General features: G+C 36.4%; 1 protein-coding gene and 1 pseudogene across 2 annotated transcripts in view; both read left to right on the top strand.

Moving 5' to 3' along the window:
- CFAP299 (cilia and flagella associated protein 299) overlaps positions 1-17439 on the top strand; it is a 622065-nt gene that overhangs the window by 340204 nt on the left and 264422 nt on the right. The window lies entirely within an intron of this gene.
- Positions 15907-16676, top strand: LOC110568032 (large ribosomal subunit protein uL30-like 1; annotated as a pseudogene).

Consider the following 17439-nt stretch of genomic DNA (forward strand, 5'->3'; position numbering starts at 1 on the left):
TGTAGTTTTACATGAGAGATAAGCCTATTCTTGCCTATTACAGTTGTCCATATCTAAATTTTTGCCAAATCGATTATATTCATTCTGTTCTACACTAATTAATTGGAATGTAAGCTTTCAGGTGTATGTGACCATTGTTCTTTGTTTAAGAGCATCTTAAGACTTTTTTTTGTTTGTTTTTATTTCTGTCATTTACTCTGAGATGACTATTTTAAGAAATACTTCTACCTGTTAAATACTGGTTTAATTCATTAGAATCAAAGAGTCATTATAGTATCTAAACTAGACTTTGTTCTAAAATTTATTTTTTTGTGTGGTTCTTTAGTGAATGGATACAATTTAACCACTATTTGCCAGGAATACTAATCATTTACATCATTAAAATCTCCCATTACAGCCAATGTCATGCTTTTCCTTTCCAGAGCAAAAATTTAAAAAATGTACACTTTTCTGTACATTCTCAAGCCTACTTACGTAGTCTCAAAACAATGTATCTCTGTTTGTTAAGCCCAGGAACTTCAGACATATGTGTATATTATGTTTGTCCCATTTTAAAGGTTAATAAATTTTTGAAACTTAGAAATAAAAAAATAGTAAACTTCATATAAACAGTACAATAATGTTGATATGTATTATTTTGTATAATTACATATAATTTCAACATATTAGAAAATCATTGAAAATTTGAATCTGGATGTTGCTTTATTAAGACAACAAACAGGAAACTTTTTCTTAAATTCAGAATTAAATACTCTATGCAATGCTATCATTCATTAACAATTTTCAGATAAAAGAGACTCTTGGGCTTGGTCCCACACATTTACCTAACATTTCTCTGGAGTTTTCATCACTTATTCTAAGAAGCTCTTGTTCAGTGAATATATTTTTTGACTGTTATTAAATTTGGGTTACTAGTTTCTCAGATTTGGTTTGAGATCTCTGAGGGAAAAATCCAGGGCTTCAGCATTAGCTACCCAATGCATAATGTCTGCTTTCAAAACAATGCACAGGGAAATGTGACCCTGCGCTTGGGAATTGAAATCTTGCCAACTGTGCTGAAGTGTTACATTCATTATGTCATACCACACACATCTGATAAGGGCAGACATAATGCTGTTGGATAGGTTCTTGTATACAAAAACTCTGTAGGTCAAGTAAAGAGCTGTTTTTCATTTAATAACGGAACTATGCAGGTGCTAATTTAAACCATATGCAGGACAATGCAGAAATATGTTACTCCACAGTGGAATGGTTGTGTGTGGGGCGGGGGTGGGTGAGAGCGAGCGAGCGAATTGGTATTAAGGGGAATTTTTTGATTAATTAAGGTGCCTATGCTCTGGTTAGTTTAAGCCAGGGAGTTCAATTGACATAACTTATAACTTTGTAAAGAGTAAAGCTTGCAGAAAACTGTCATAATGCTGAATTTTTTTCCTGTTCCTTTTCTTCACACACCCTGACTTTTTGAAGCTCCCCATGGACCAGTTCATTTGAGAGAAACATATTGGACACTGGGAAAGGCCAAATTAGGGCTGAGGCAGAAATTGACTCCCTCATTAAATATGCCTGCCATGGGATCTACATAGTGTATCTGGCACAAGTAAAACTGAATGATTCAGGTTCTTAATATTTTTCATCTTCTTTTGGGAACTGAGTTAGAAAAAGAACCCCAGAGGTAACATGCTAAGAACCATTTTCACAATTTAATTGAAAATTTACACTGACCAGCCAAGTATAGCATACATATTGAAGATTAAATAAATCCATGGGAACGTTAATGAAAAAAAAATTAATGCTATTAGAATCAAACCCTAACTCTTTAGATTGTTGCCCTATTTAGTGAAATATACATTTCATAATCTTCTACTCATGAGTGACAATTGCTCATGAGTTCATTCTGGTCGTTCTCACACCGAGATGCTATTATTTCCTGACTTATGTCTATGATGAAAAGATGGCTTAGAGAGCAGCAGCAGGGAGGAGGAGCCTTTGGTTCAGAGAGTGTCAGGCCCCTTGGTTGATTATGCTTCTCTAGATTTCTGTGCTTGCTTTTTCTCTTTTTTAAGGCTAAGTTAAAAAAAAATGCCTTCATTTGTGTTGCAAGTATTTTTATCTGACTTCATCAAAACATCAGGAGAACTAAACGATTTTTCCATTTATTATATTTATAAAAATCCTACTAAATATAGAAATGCTGCCCCAGTTCTCATATTTTCATGTGTTTTACTGTTGTTAATCAACTGTGAGGTTAACAGTATAGTGGCAGTGCATGAATGCAGCCCCAAATTCCAAGGAACTAGAAAATTTTGGTAGAATATAATTATTAGTCTCTCTTTGGTGCTTCACCAGGAAGATGGCCTTTCTTGAGCCTAGATTTTCTCCTGTGATGTGAAGCATTTGTCTTGTAGAATGAAAATATGGACAAATTCCTGCCAAAGATGCATGTAAAAACTACAGCACAGTGATTCGGTGGCATGTGCATGGTATAACATTTCTGTTTCTTCCTTTATACTTCCAGCTGAAACCCCCTGACTACTGTTCTTTATATACCTGTTCTTACTCTCCTATAGCTTTCAAATTAGATGTATTCCCTCTGATATAACTATATATGCCAGTCTTATAAATTCCAATGGCAAATACTTTGCAAATGTTACTATTCTTCCTTAGAAAACACTTTTCACTCTTAAATAAAACCTGAACCCTCAGATAGACATTCAAGTCATTCCACCATCTGACCCAACTTACCAGCCGACTTTCTCTCCTACTGATCTCCAATGTGAGTCTCCACTTAAGTCAGTCCATCCCATCACAAGACTTCTCACCTCTAACCTGAGCTCACTCAATTCCACTTCCCTGGAATGTGCTCCTCCGTTCTTTCCGTTTATTAAATCCCCATATTTCACACTCCCAGGTCAAAACCCAGCTCTACCACTCAGGATGACTCTTGCAGTTTTTTTTTTATGGTATCTCAGAATTTCATACCTAATAGGAGCTTTGTAAATAATCTATCATAATGTCCTTGTTTTATAAATAAGAAAACTGAGACCCATGGAAGATAAAATTGCTAGCTAAAATTGCAGTTGTAGAAAGTTTTAAAGATAAACAGGGAGAATTTACACTGAGGTGAGCCATTGCAGTTGTAAATTCTTTGAGATCAGGGTTTAGGTCTTATATCCAACACTGAGTAAGCATGTACCTGCTTTGTAAATAATTTGTTGATGACATTCTGATCAGATTGACATGATAGAATTTAGTGACCATTTTTATTCATCTGAAGGCTGTCTACAACATAGAGCATTAGCTTCCATCATTAGAAATTTTACAACCCAAATGTCCATCAATGATAGACTGCATAAAGAAAATGTGGCACATACACAGTGTGGAACACTATGCAGCCATAAAAAAAGATGAGTTTGTGTCCTTCAAAGGGACGCAGATGAATCTGGAAACCATCATTCTCAGCAAACTGACACAAGAACAGAAAACCAAACACCGCATATTCTCACTCATAGGTGGGTGTTGAACAATTAGAACACATGGACACAGGGAGGGGAGCATCACACATTGTGGTCAGTTGTTGGGGGCTAGGGGAGGGACAGTGGGGGGAGTGGGGAGGCTGGGGAGGGATAACGTGGGGAGAAATACCAGATACAGGTGATGGGGGGATGAAGGCAGCAAACCACCTTGCCATGTATGTACCTATGCAACAATCCTGCATGATCTGCACATGTACCCCAGAATTTAAAGTACAATAAAAAAAAAGAAATTTTACAATAAAAATTGTAAAAGTTATTCATTCAACTCAGTAAATTATTACCATTATGGCTTTCATAAAAAGCCTAATTACGAAATTGAGGAAATCATTCCTGTGATTTCCCTATTGTTTATATAGAAAGATTATAAAAATCTTCTATTTGAAAAATTATCATTCATAAAATTGCCACTACCCCAAAACCTTTGTTATTTCTGGCTTACAATTTAATATTGGAAATGCAACAGTCAATTTCCAAAAGTCACACATGCAGTACATTCTTTGGAATCTTCTTTGTTTGATCACCATTGAACAACACATGAAGCTTTGTATTTTTTCACCTGAATAAATAGTACCCTGCATTTCACCCTTTGAGGTCAGTACATACGTCTCACAAGACAGGCGTTCATCAGCTCTTTTCCTGCCAATTCTAAAGAAAAGCAAAAGCTCAACATCCATGCCACCTGACTGAGAGTGAAGTCTATGCTTTATATTCTTATTTTGCAAGGCCAAATGCTGGTCACCAGTAGTTTATATATGGTAATGTTTTTTCAGTAAGAAAGGACAATATATATCTATATTCTCCCCTCAACTTTGATTACTAACAGTTTCAAATAATATGACTTACTAAATACTCTGATTAATTAAACTTCATTATAGTATGCAATAACAGGTGTGCAGAAGAGTTGCCAATGTCTGTATAGTGTTTATGAGTTCAGTTGTTATTTGCCAGAATAAAATGGTATTTAATTGATATCTTGAATTCTAACTTGGCAACAGCTCTCTTTCAAATGTTTCAGCTTTCAATAGGAATAATTGTATTTAATTATCTTTAAATGTCAATTGTGGGTAGAGGCATATTTTCAATTCTTAAAATATTTTCAAATTATTTACAGAATGAATTAAGGTGAAATTGCTAGTTTTGTTTTGAATGCATCTTAAGTTTTATGCTTTGAAAAAAATTACTCTGATTGAATTGTGCAGAATGAATATATTATAAATTTGAGAGTTCAAAACAGCAATAAAAGCTTCATTTACATGGCTTAGATGAGTCTCTATAACTTGAATTTTTATTAGATGCAAGAGCCAGATTTTTTGGGGTACACTTGTGCTAGCAGTGACCAAATCATTAGGGTTTTCTAAGAAACCCTTTACACTCTGTGGTATTTGGGCATGCCTCATGGTAGCATCATTTTAAAACATTAAGTAGATATGAAAGCCAAGAAAATACAAATATATGGATGGTTTCCATATTTGGGGACAGGATAGTATTTATAGTATTTCCATATTAAGTCCACATCTCATCCTTCGTTTGGATAAATATTTGATACATTGTTAAATAATAGCCAGCTACTTCTGAATATACTAGAAAATCAGTTCCATTATCATGTCTCCCAAGTAAAGTCTGGTGATTATTTATGGACTGCTAAACCCTTATTGTTTAATTTAGTTTTTGACCACCTAGCTTCTTTCTACTAATCTTATTCCAGAAGTAGCTTTCTCACAGATAGTTCAGTGTGAAGTCTGATTGCCATTCTCAACAGACACCTTCACTACCCAGATGGGACAAAGCTGTGTCCTATTCATCTATAGGTGGTTGTTGTTGTTGTTGTTGTTTTTGAAGGAGAATGAGGCCCAAATGGATGTAGGCACTTGTATAAATATTGTTTGTATTGCTTCCTACCACTACATCCTAAAATGAGCCTCTTCTTTTGTATAGCTGCAATTGACTGTATCAGAAATCAACCAATGTAGACCGCATACGCTCTGCACAGTAGAAAATACTGAGGATCTTGTGATCTTATCCTTATCAGTTTTTTTTTTTTTTTGAGATGGTGTCTTGCTCTGTTGCCCAGGCTGGAGTACAGTACAGTAGAATGATCACAGCTCACTGCAGACTTAACCTCTGAGGCTCAATGATCCTCCCACCTCAGGCTACTGGCATGCACCAAGACATCAGGCTAATTTTTGTATTTTTTATAGAGATGAGGTCTCACTATGTTGCTCAGGCTTGTCTCAAACTCCTGGGCTCAATCAATCTGCCAGCTTTGCCCTCTCAAAGTGCTAGGATTACAGGCATGAGCCACAGTACCCAGCTATTGTCTTAAATACTATAAAATCTTGGGGATAAACAGACTAAAGCCTCTCATATATAGAATTTTTAAAAGAGAAGTAGAATTTAGTCCACTATGCCTTAAATATACTAATTTTAAATGAGACATTTGTTCAGAGAATATACAGGAAAAGAAGTTATGTTTATGAAGAATAAGTATGGTCTTTCTGCAGTTTAAATGAATAAACACCCTTTTAAAAGTGACAGATGGCAATCAAATACGAATAAGAGACAGAAAAATAAAAAAATAAAATAATAAACAAAATGAAAATGAATAAAGTGCGCAATAGTAAAAATACTATTTTTACATAATGTGTTCTACTCAAGGAGACAGACAATAAACACATAAATATTTTAAAAACTTGGTAATTTCATGTGATAAATGTAAAAAGGAATAAAAATAGGGTGTGTGGTAATGAGTGAGTGGCAACATTCAAAGGATGATTATGGAAGGCTTCTCTGAGACAGTGACATTGGATGGCTAGAAGAACAATGGGAAGTACAAAGATGTGAAGGCATAAATGAACTTAAGGTGTGTGAAGAATACTAAGTCCAATGTGCTTGGACAGTGATGCATGCTGGGAAGAATAGAGTGAAATGAAGTTGGGGAAGTAGTCAGAAGCAAATCATGTATGATCTTTATGCATAGATAAGCAATTAGGATCAGATTCTTTTGTCAATGAAAAATATGTTCAATGCACTTGAGACATATAAAGGTCTAATATTTTTGTAAAGATTTTAATCAAGCAGTTAAATCTTTAAAAAAAATAGTCATTTCTTAAGAGTTATTTCTGCTGAGAGCAATGGCTCATGCCTGTAATCCCAGCACCTTCGGAGGCCAACGCAGGATGATTGCTTGAACCTAGGAGTACGAGACCAGCCTGGGACACATAGTGAGACACTGTCTCTACAAAACTTTGAAAAAAAATTCTACAATCTACTTATATATATTTTAAAAAATCTTTGTGAAAGAATTAGAGATCCTTGGTAAATAGATCTCAAATAGGTTGAATTTCTTTATAGACTAGTGTAAGGTTTAAAGATAATTTTAGAAGCAAGTATGTTTGTACAGTCATTGTTTTGGGTGTTTTTTAAATCCCTGCTACTCTTGTGACCCTCTTGCCTCACCTTTCCCAGTCTATTCAGACAGATACTGGAGCCACTAATACCCTGATTCCTAAACAAAGAAACAAACTAAACAAAGCAACAATAGCAAAATACAGAATTAAGTGAGAATCAATTATTCCTAATCTTTTGGATTGGTGTTCTGGGCCTATAAACTTTAGGCTAAGCCTTAGCAGGTGATGGTAGTGGGGACTACCTGGGTTTGATCATGGCCATCTCTTAGATTTTTGGAATAGTGGCTTTGGACCATGATGAAATATGAGAGCGATCATAACAATTAGATTTAGCATAATCAAGGCAGCCAAGGGTAAGATTTATGGCTGCTGCCATCCAACTTTCAATTTGGTCCTCTAATTTCACGTGAGCTAACATGACATAGGATAGTATATCCCAAGATGTGTCTAAACAAAGTGACACCCAAGATAATTTGGGGTGGCATGAGGAAAACCTTTTAATTTTAGGTACATTTTAGGTAATTTTAATGTATATTATGAAGAAAATAAGTTATTAATCAATCAAACCAAGGATTAGATTAATCAGTCAAACCAAGGATAAGTATTCATGTTTTTGAAAAGCCCAAGCCAATCTGTTTAAATTGAAATAATACCAAATAAGACAAAAAATTGCCAGTGTCATAGACGAATGATGGAAAATTAAGAAATGCTAGCATTTACCTAACACAGATGTCAAAATTGAAATTCTGGCTTGTAACTTCCTAGATGCATGACTCTGGAAAATCACGTTAATCTTTGAGTGACCACTTTTTATAAAATGTGGTAAATAATACAAATTTTATTATGTTGTGAGAATTAAATGAAATCATTCATTTAAGACACTAACAGAGTCTCTATCCCACAGGTAAGTACTCCCAAATCAGTAGTTCCTATCATTTTCTATCACAGTGGGATACTTAAAGGCAAGAATTATGTTTTGTACCACTACATTCCCAGAATCTAGCCCAATGCCTAGCAGTCAGTAAATGTTTTTGAATGGATAAAAGACTGGATATTTGAACTTCTTAATACGTGAAAGTAATTTGACTTTTTTCTCCATTTGTATTAAGTTTAGTGTAGTAAATATTTTACATGCCTGGTATTTACTAAGCACTGTTTTAGGTTGATGATTGTTGCCTTCAAAGACTTCACAATATATCTGCAAAATATTTACAACACAGACAAAGTGTATTAGTCTATTCTCATACTACTATAAAGAAATACCCCAAACTGGGTAATTTATAGAGGAAAGAGGTTTAATTGACTCACAGTTCCACAATGCTGGGGAAACCTCAGGAAACTTGCAATCATGGTGGAAGGGAAGGCAGGCACATCTTACATGGCAGCAGGCTGAGAGAGCATGTGAAGGAAGCAAAGTGGGAAGAGCCCCTTATAAAAATCATCAGATTTTGTGAGAACTCATTCACTGTCAGGAGAACACCATGGGGGAAACCACCCCCATGATCTAATCACCTCCCATCAGGTCCCCTCTCAACACGTGAGGATTATGGGGATTACAATTCAAGATGAGATTTGGGTGGGGACACAGTCAAACCATATCACAAGGGTTAGAAAAACAGTAAAAAGGTCACAAAAAATTGAAAAATTACCAAGCATTTACTATTTCCGGCATAATTTAAATTTCCTTAGTTCCTGTAAGATTGTTGATACTGAAGAAGTCACTTAAAAGTAATATTCTAATTCTGCAGCTTCTTTCTACCTTACAGTAAGTACCTTAGACTTGCCCCTTGGCAACCTAGGTATGTCTGAGATTAATCAAGTATTGTCTCAGATGTGCTTATAAGAAACTGTTTCAGATGTTCTGCATTTGCTTTATTGTGCATAAGAGACTCCTCTGATAGGCTGTAGGTGGTTTGTCAACATCTCACTGGACGTTCTGGCGTTGCTGCTTCAACAGATACCATGTTATCTATTGCTGCTTCTCCACACTCCCTAACTCCCGATCAGCTGTCACATTTCTTCCAGCTGCAGAAAGCACAATTACTATCGTACCAGGCAGTACCAGATACACCCTGAATCCTCATAGTGTTCTAGGTGGGACATATTCTGTGGCAAAATGGACAAAGGTGATTTTCTCTCCTCTTATCAAGAAATATTGTTAGCTAATGTTTTACTATATTCAAGTTCAAGAGAACAGCTGAAGAGATGGTCAATGTGCCATATTTGAAATAACTTTTCAGTTCCTATAACTAGGGCATTGTTACTAGATCAAGTCATTTGTGAGCTCACTGGCCCTCCAATTCAATATTTCAAAAATTTAACTCATTATGTTATCATTGAAACTTACCTTGACTCCTAACCTTGGCCAGTTTTATTTTTTATTTTTAACTCTAGGTCTGAATTAGCTCAGAAAGTTTCTAACTCTTTTGCTCAAGAGACTTTGCTAGGTTATCACACATGCCTGAACACCACCTAGACTTAATTTGGAATTGCTGTTTTCCTGAAACATTATATGTGGTAAGAAAAGTGACAATCAAGATAATTTGGGGTGGCCAAAGTTGGCTTGGAAGAAGGAGGCAATGTCTGTATCACTCAGCTTAAGTTTCTATTGCAAATATCATTGAAGCATGGAAATAACTCATCAGAATTTAATATTAGATACATCCTTTTGGAAGGATTAGAAAAGAGATTGGAAATAACTTGAAGCAAAGAGTATAGCCATCATATAAGTGAGAAAATTATAATTTGAAGAGATCTGTTTGATACCTAAATAGTACTTAAAAAGAACAGAATTTGGTACTAACCCATTAATGGAAGTGAAGAAAAATGCGAAGTTAAAGGTGATTGCCATCTTTCTGATCACCGTGCTGAACTCATTATAGTAAGGTAGTTAAATGTTCCAAAGCCAGAATACTAGCCTTTACTACTTCCTAGCTGTGTGACCTTGGGCAAGTTACTTATACTTGTTCTTTATCAAATAATATTAATAATTATTATTTCATAGGAATTTTGTGAACACTGAGTTAATATTTGTGACTATACTTAACAATGAATGGCATTTAATAAACATTTAGTAAGTTTTAGTTACTGCTTTTGTACTTTGTAATTAATATCATAATACTTATTGTTTCAATATAGTCAGTGTGATGGTGATGGTGCTGCTAACTAGAATAGGTAATTGAAGAGGAAAAGAAAGTTGGAAAACTAAGGTATTAGTACTTTAATTTTAGATTTACTGAATCCAAGGGCCACTCGTGTATCTAAGTAGCAGTGTACAGCAAGATATATCTGGAACTCTAGTTCGACACTGGCTAGAAGAAAGTGAGAATGTTAAGACTGCCTTCTGAAAGAGCTAGGGTACTAAGCAGAAACCAGTACATTCAGGAGTACATGAAATGAGACTATGGGGATAGGATATTTAGCCTATTCTTTCAAGAAATTGTAAAATGAGATGGTAAATAGGTATGACAATAGCCAGAGAAAAGGAGAATACCTAAAAATAATTTTTAAAATGTAAATAAAAATGCGATAGATTTAATATCGTTAGACTGAGTTTATACAAAGCCAGAAGAGGGGTAGGCAAGGAATAAACAAAAACCACAATGAAAACTAAAAAATACTAATGATTTACTAATAGAACGACATGTTTATTTTGTGCCAGCCACTGTTCTAAGCACTTACATGCATTATCTTTATAGATCCTCAGAACCAAGCAAGATTGTTACTAGAAGAGAAAGCATGGGGTGTGAGGGCTAAGCTGGAGCGAGTGGCCCTGAGCCATGTGTTGTCTGGTACCCAAGTTCATACTTTTTAGCACTGTGCTATTTTGCCTTCCATACTTTGAAAAAAAAGGCATAATGAATAAGGATCTTAAAAACATTAGTATGGATTAGAATTGAGAACACAAGTGGAAAAATCAAGAACATCAAATAGTTGAGGATATGGTTTAAGAATTGTTGGGTTGGGTTAGAAGAGAAGATATTGAGTGAAGGATATAGAAAACAGTCTTGTGGATGTAAAAATGATATTATTTGTACTAAAAATATCTGAATTCAAACATTCAGTTGTCAAACACCAATCATCAAACAAGTTTACTTACTTTTTCAAAAATAGCTAAATGTGTTGGTTTTCTTGAGAAAGTGCTAAGACTCTTTTGGCAAGGAGTGCTATTTAAAAGTAATAATCCTTTTTTTTCTTATTGAGAGCCTAGTCTGATGTGAGTCCATTTATCTACACTGGTTTTAGGTAGGAAATCCAGTGAGATTTATTGGTGTCTCTATTATTTTTCCCACAGAAGTTCAAGTGTGGTTAATGGTGTAATTGTTAGCAGAAACTTTCTTTTTTTTCAGCAATGTTGGTGGGCTTTAAAATCTCTTGCACTTATCTTTTTTCCTTCTTGCTTTTAGCTCTGCAATATTTTCTTGAGGTGGAAAAATCCCTATTGATTTATACCAGGCTTATAAAACAAAATGTGTGCTTTTACTTTTTATAGGCAAATGAAATAGAATGATTACAAACAATGAACTTGCCAATGTGATACTGCTAATCAGCTTGTTTAAATAAAACCCAAATCATATGCCAGATACCTGCCATCTTGTAAAGGAACATTTTATGTTCTTCATATGTAGCCAGGTTTTATCTCCCAGAGATTTTATCACCCAGAGGCTGGAATTCAATTTGAATTTGGTTAGGAATGATATTAAGTCCTAGACACTCTGCCAGAGCATATCTTTCCAAACAGGTGGGAAAATGAGGTGAGGTGGAAAGAACTCTACAGTGATGCAGAAGAGATGCATAAATAGATTTATTTTTATAATATCTTTTCAAAAATCTCAGCCTTTTTCAATTACTCAACTAGATCACAAGGTTAGGAAGTTTTCATTACCTACTTTAACACAATACAGAGGAGACAGTTCAATATTTGTAAATATTCATTTTTATAAACTCTTTTGACATGTATTTCATAGATCTATACACAGCTTATTTGTTTTGTTTTGCCTCTGTTAAAAAGACATTTATCCTTTAAAGAAAGCTATGGCACAGAAAATTTCTCTTGGAAATGCAAAGAAATAAATTATCTCTCTGCTTTTATATATGACACTGAGCTGTTTCTTAAGTGGAATGGAGATAAATACCTTACCAAATGTATGAAATGTTGCCATCAGTGCATATTAATCTGCATGTCTGTGGTGAAGAGTTGGTCACTCTAGAACACTGTGCTCAGGTAGGACCATACAACTATTTATATTTATCCCTTTTAAAATTACTGCTATTTGGGTAAATTCCGAAATTTTATTGAATATTACTTCCTGGCTCTCTTGCCTCACAAAAAAAATGGTTTGCTGCATTCATCCCCCTGTCATCTACATTACATATTTCTGCTCAGTAAAAGAATGTGTCTCTGCAAATACTACATATTTTGAATTTTAAAAGTAAGCATATGGGTTCTCAATAAAATTAGCTTATATTAAGCATTTCATTCTACTTAATTACTAGCAAGGTTTAAAATCTTGTATCATGTAACAAATGTCAGAAAAACTCAAAACAATTCCAATCGAGTCTGTATTCTGAATCATGGAGTATTTCTGTAGTACTCGGAAAACATGACATACTGGAAGAAAAAATGCTTAACTTTCTGGAAAGATACCATGGAAATAAACTGTGCTAATGCCATCCTTCAGAGAGATCAACCTCCAGCGCTCCATATACTGAGCTGTCTCTTTCTTATTTGATTCTATTTCACCTTCCATGACCCTGCCTTGACTTCATGAGACTGGAGAGGAATCTTCACTTCCTCCTTAACAGATACATAGCATATGTCTATTTAATAAAGAAGTTAATGGCTTCTTGCTTGCTAAATTGTAACCTCAGGTAGCATCTATAGGATTTTTGTTCAATAAACTGAAATCTCTCTTTATTTGAACCTGGATCTGCTGACCCTACTAGTCTCTGTAACTAATAATCTATTACCTCAGCTGAAATGCTGGTGTCTGAAAGACTGATGAAGAGAATAATCTAGGTTGACCTATAGATATTCTTAAAGACAATGATGTGCTAATATAGCCCCTAGATTATTGAAATGACTCTGATAATGAGCATATCTTTTTCTTTTCTTTTCTTTTTTATTATACTTTTAAGTTCTGGGGTACATTTGCAGATTGTGCAGGTTTGATACATAGGTATACATGTGCCATGGTGGTTGGCTGCATCCATCCTCCTGTCATCTACATTAGGTATTTCTCCTAATGTTATCCCTCCCCAATACTCCTACCCCATGCTATCCCTCCCCTAGTCCCCGACCCCCTGGCAGGCTCCGGTGTGTGATGTTCCCCTCTCTGTGTCCCTGTGTTCTCATTGCTCAACACCCACTTATGAGCGAGAACATGTGATGTTTAGTTTTCTGTTCTTGTGTCAATTTGCTGAGAATGATGGTTTCCAGCTTCATCCATGTCCTTGCAAAGGACATGAACTCATCCTTTTTTATGGCTGCATAGTATTCCATGGTATGTATGTGCCACATTCTCTTTATCCAGTCTATCATTGACAGGCATTTGGGTTGGTTCCAAATCTTTGCTATTGTAAATAGTGCCACAATAAACATACATGTGCATGTGTTTTTATAATTGAATGTTTTATAATCCTTTGGGTATATACCCAGTAATGAGATTGCTGGGTCAAATGGTATTTCTAGTTCTATATCTTTAAGGAATTGCTACATCGTCTTCCACAGTGGTTGAACTAATTTACACTCCCACCAACAATGTAAAAATGTTCCTATTTCTCCACATCCTCTCCAGCATCTGTTGTCTCCAGATTTTTTAATGATTGCCATTCTAACTGGCATGAGATGGTATCTCGGTGTGGTTTTGATTTGCATTTCTCTAATGACCAGTGCTGATGAGCTTTTTTTCATGTGTTTGTTGGCTGCAAAAATGTCTTCTTTTGAGAAGTCTCTGTTCATATCCTTCCTTTTGTGCAGAATACTAGCATCTTTCTTGTGACCAAGAATCAAAGTATTAAGAAATAATACTGGCTTAAATTAAACTCTTGGAAAGCAAGACCTGTATATAACATTGAAATATCTATAGAAATTTATAGAAATATTCATGTAGATGTCTATGAAATTATTTTTTTCCTTCTGCCTCTCTCTTTGCTCTTCTTTCTTCCTTCTCAGGTCTCTAATATTTGTTGTTTGTTTGTTTGTTTTTGAAACAGTCTTGCTCTTGTTACCCAGACAGGACAGTGGCAGGATCTTGGCTCACTGCAACACTCGCCTCCTGGGTTCAAGCAAATCTCCTGCCTCAGCCCCCCAAGTAGCTGATATTACAGGCACCCACCACCATGCTTGGCTAATTTTTATATTTTTAGTAGAGACAGGGTTTCACCATCTTGGCCAGGCTGGTCTAGAACTCCTGACTTCAGGTGATCCACCCACCTTGACCTCCCAAAGTGCCAGGATTACAGGCATGAGCCACCATGCCTGGCCAGTCTCTGACATTTGCAGGAGAAATTTCAATTTCCATTTGTCGCTCTGGAGTCCCCAGTCCATAACTTATCTTGGACCTTCCCTACCATACAGAAAAAAAAATCTAGTATCTGTTTAGTTATTAGAAAGCAATGTCACCTGATTTCTAACCTGACAGCAGGTAAACTAACCCAAGCAGTTTATTACTGGGGAAAAGTATAGTATCTCTTTTCTCTGATAACTTTCCCTTAAATGGTGGCATTTTTGTGAAAGCACTCCTTGCCTTTCTTGTCTGCATGAATTATTTTTACTGGATTTAAAATTTAAAACAGTTTTTATATATACATATGGATACTTTTGATGCCCTAGGAATGGCCCAAATGATGCCATGATAAGAGAATGAGCCTGATACTCACCTGTGTTTTACACTCACTACTTATATGGCCTTTGTCCAAACTCTTGACTTCTCTGGGCCACCCTTTCTTGTTTTACAAATTTAAAAAGTTAGTAAATATAAAGCCTATATAACAATGTCTGGAACACAGTAAGCTTTTCATTTCCTGCACGTAGTTGTGTACATATTAGGTCTGCCATAACTTGCGTCAGCAGGTACATGAAATGCCATTACACATCATAACTGCATAAATACCATTATATACCAAAAGCTTGAAAGGATCAGTGACAATCATATACATTTACCTCGTAAAAGAGCACATCTGTTTATAAGGGTGAATTAGCAACTCAGGAAGCTCCCTATTATAATCACAGCAACCTTGAGAAAGAATGAGATCTCAAAAAGCCCACAGGAAGTCTTAGAAGTAATGGTAAGCAGTTATTTATCATGCTTTTAACCAGAATTTCCTTTATTAATGACTTATTCACACATTCAGATTTGTATTCACTGCCTGTCATATGTTATGTCAAATATAGTATGTGTAAATCTTCATTCTGATAGTGACAAATAAAGCTGTGAAGTATGTCATAGTATAATAAGGACATTGACCATTGGATTTGCTTTAAAGGCAGAAGTGTACAGTAATAGGAAGAGACAAAATAGAGCCAAAGACTAGGAGGTGGAACTGAGACGAGTGGCTGGGTCTCTGTTATACATTTTTCTGATTTTAAATTGTTTCTGCTTATAGTTGGTGGTGTTAAAGATTGTGAAGTATTTGTTTGCTTAAAAATACTTGCAATGGGCCAGACACAGTGGTTCAGGCCTATAATCCCAGCACTTTGGGAGGCCAAGGTGGGCAGATCACAAGGTCAGGAGATCAAGAACATCCTTGCTAACACGGTAAAACTCTGTCTCTACTAAAAATACAAAAAAAATTAGCCAGGCAAGCACCTGTATTCCCAGCTACTCAGGAGGCTGAGGCAGGAGAATTGCTTGAACCCTGGAGGCAGAGGTTGCAGGGATCAAAGATTGGGCCACTGCACTCCAGCCTGGGTGACAGAGTGAGACTCCTTCTCAAAAAAAAAATAAATAGGCTACACTGGAAAGATGGCAGAGCAAGAGCAAAGAAAAATCCCTTTGGTTCCAGAAAATCTCCTGAAAAAGAGGAAGGCTTATTAAGCCCTCAAAGCCATCCAGACAAAGCAGGCACTTTTGACAAAGAAGGAGCAGAAGAAAGGAAAGGGGCCCAGGTTTAAGCAACTGGAATCATTCCTACATGATTCCTTGCGGCAGACACGTGACAAGTTGTGTGTCAGACGACTAGAAGTGAAACCTCACACCTTGGAATTGCCAGATAGATAAACATTCCTTGGCCTTTGTTGTACGCATCAAAAGGATTGATGGCGTGAATTTACTGATGCAGAAAACCATTGCAAGTCTTTGCCTAAAAAATTTTTAGTGGTGTCTTTGTAAAAATCACCCCCCAGAATTTAAAAATGCTGCGTATAGTGGAACCTTATGTGACCAGGGGATTTCCAAATCTGAAGTCTGTCTGGGAACTCATTTTGAAACATAGACAAGCCAAGGTCAAGAATAAGACCATCCCTCTGACAGACAACACAGTGATCGAGGAACACCTGGGGAAGTTGGGTGTGATTTGCTTGGAAGACCTCATTCATGAAATTGCCTTCCCGGGGAAGCATTTCCAGGAGATTGCATGGTTCTTGCACCCTTTCCACCTCTCAGTGGCCCATCATGCTACCAAAAGTAGAGTGGGCTTCCTCAAGGAGATGGGCACACCTGGCTATCAGGGTGAACGTATTAGTCAGCTAGCTCACTGGCCAGCTGAACTAGACCCAGGTGCCAAACTGCAATAAATTTTTATAAATGAAGTGGAAGCATGTGTTTTTCGGTTTTGGAGACTTTGTATCAGGTATCTTCAGAGAAGATTATTTCCTGCTTTATCTTCAAACACCAGAAAGGAAGGGTCAAAGAAAAGACAGTAGCTGGCTGGGTGCAGTGGCTCATGCCCGTAATCCCAGTACTTTGGGAAGCTGAGGAGGGCAGATCACCTAAGGTTGGGAGTTTGAGACCAGCCTGACCAACATGGCGAAACCCCGTCTCTACTAAAACTACAAAAATTAGCAGGGTGTGGTGGCCCATGCCTGTAATCCCAGCTACTCAGGAGACTGAGGCAAGAGAATCACTTGAAATCGGGAGGCTGAGGTTGTGGTGAGCCAAGATTGCACCATTGCACTCTAGCCTGGGCAACAAGAGCGAAACTCTGTCTCAAAAAAGAAAAGAAAAAACAGTAGCTTATGTTCATGGCAAGCACCTCTCATCAGAGTCCAGTTTCAAGGAAAAATTATGTCATTTTCTACATTGGCTGCCCCCTCGTCTGAAATCAGCACATTCCATGGAGGAAGGAGTCCTGCTTTGCTGCATCTCCTATCCTAGGGTTTAATGTTGGTAATTGAGTAACTCTAGCATTTGTACAAGGCTCCCTAAGACTCCTGCAGCAGTGGACAAGCCCAGGGACATAAGTGAATCTGGAGATTCCTGGGGCCTTGTTGTGAAAAAGACTTGAAATACATATGGGAGAAAAGGTGCAAAAATAAATGTTCACTTGTCTCTGCAAAT

The sequence above is a fragment of the Aotus nancymaae genome, unplaced genomic scaffold, assembly GCF_030222135.1.
Source record: "Aotus nancymaae isolate 86718 unplaced genomic scaffold, 86718_ANA_hifiasm-v0.15.2.pri h1tg000006l, whole genome shotgun sequence".
Taxonomy (NCBI): domain Eukaryota; kingdom Metazoa; phylum Chordata; class Mammalia; order Primates; family Aotidae; genus Aotus; species Aotus nancymaae.